Source organism: Orycteropus afer, unplaced genomic scaffold, assembly GCF_000298275.1.
Source record: "Orycteropus afer afer isolate SDZICR_OR568_19922 unplaced genomic scaffold, OryAfe1.0 scaffold00020, whole genome shotgun sequence".
NCBI classification, from domain to species: domain Eukaryota; kingdom Metazoa; phylum Chordata; class Mammalia; order Tubulidentata; family Orycteropodidae; genus Orycteropus; species Orycteropus afer.
In genome coordinates this window covers 8597004-8598899 of record NW_006921607.1, presented here as the reverse complement: position 1 = coordinate 8598899, position 1896 = coordinate 8597004, and the positions used below count along the sequence as shown (strand labels likewise).

The 1896-nt window shown below is 42.8% G+C and overlaps 1 pseudogene; it reads right to left on the bottom strand.

The window, feature by feature from the left end:
* Positions 1-633: 633 nt before the first annotated feature.
* LOC122152203 lies at positions 634-1225 on the bottom strand (annotated as a pseudogene).
* Positions 1226-1896: the final 671 nt, after the last annotated feature.

Genomic DNA, 1896 nt, shown 5'->3' with positions numbered 1-1896 from the left:
CACTATGAGTCAGGGCTGACTCGATGGCACATAGCAACAACAACAACATGGGTGGTAAAGTTACACTAAGTAATTTACTATACTGCAGGTTACCCCTAGGTTTTTCTAGCTATTACTTTCAAAATTCACATTCACACAAACTATCAGTTTAAGAATAACCACATTTATGGAAATGTGTAAGCCAGCTACTTCATGCTTTTATCTCTTCCCATTTTAAATAGCTAATTTCTAATTTGCCCATCTCTATCAGACCAGTACTCTGAGGAAGCGTGGTCCTTTCTCTCTGGAGAATCTTCTGTTCTGCTTAGAAACTTCAGGTATGTGGATCCATAAACAAGCAAAGTCCAGCTTAGCACAAGCTATTAAATTGCAGTAACTTAACACCATCTGTGTTAATCATCTTCTTCTAGCTATCCCAGCTAGGTCATGGGTACTAGTTGTTAAGTTTGGGAGTGACATTCTTCTTTTCACTTCAGATTAGCTAGCACCTTCTGTTACATCATCAGTTCTCAGTGCTTGTAGGCTCACAATTCATTGTACTTCAGACCAGCTAGCTCTTCTTATCTCCAGCTCCTGGGTTTTCTTTGCTCAGGTAGGATAGGTCCAGCTGGGTGAAGTACACAAAGTGCTGGTTTAACCTGATGAACTTGAGGTGGTTTGAGAGTACTCAAAGAAATCTGGTGCTACTTCCAGGTCATCTTCAACAATCACAGCTGCTGAGAACTTGAACCTGTGGAAGATCTGGTCCGGAGTCCAGCGGTAATGCTGCGTAACTTTATAGTAGTTCTGGAATTTGTGGTGGTCGGGCGGCACAGCAATGTGGCTCAGGTCAGGTTGCTGGATGTGCGTGATGGTGCTGCTATAGGAGGTAATGACCTGGGTTGTCTCCTCATGCTCACAGTCCTGGTTGACAATGATGGGGCACAGGCACATGCGGTGGGGCAGGGGGGCCCACAGTGGGCACTCTCAACCGCTGCTTCCACTGAGCATGGTACTCCTTAACCTGCTGCAACAATCTCCGCTGATATTCCAACTCCACTTCAGCGTTCTGGGCCAGGCGGATCACTTCACGGGTGAGGCTGGCGGGGTCATTATCAAGAGAACTGTCTGAGGGAGGCCTGCCAGGTGCTGGGTGTGTCCAGAAGAAGAAAAGGAGCAGGGCATTCCAGGCCACAAAGAGGATAGTGCCCCACAGCACAATCTCTGCAGACTGCTTCTTCAGCATCCTGGTCTTAGGTTAAAGAGTACTAAATTCAGTTCATTTTTTCTGTGCTGCACTTCCCCCATTTCCACTCAGGTGGATCCAGGTGGTTACAAGCAAGTAACATACAAGTTTACTATTCACTGGTTTCTTTTAACTTTTAGTCCTGGGAGGGGTTTTTCTCACGGATTATGACTTTTCTGCTTTGATGGACCCAAAGTTTATCTGCTTGCTTGAAATGTAAAAATTTAAACAGTCATTTTTTTCTTCAGGTTTTCTCTTCACATGTAAATTTTCCCTTCCCTCAGCAGTACTGGGTGGGGCTCAGGTTTTCTACTTAGGTTTCTATATGGGTTTTACAGGGCTTAAAACAAAAGTTTGTGTTTCTTCCGGGCAAATTCTATTTTCCCTTTTATTATATCCAATTAAGTATTGGCTGAAGGCGAACTTACACACTTTTAATTGTATAATTCATTTATGCAGAGAAATCATTTGTAATGATCTATTTACAATCTTTTATGTTCTGGGATGACTAGACATTCTGCTTTAAGATAAAACTACTCCTGCTCCTGAATTTAGAGATCATCTAAAGAATAGATTTGATGCATCGAACACCAATGACCGAAAGCCAGATGAATTATGGGAAGATATCAAGAACATTATCCATGAAGAAAGCAAGAGATCACTAAAAAGAC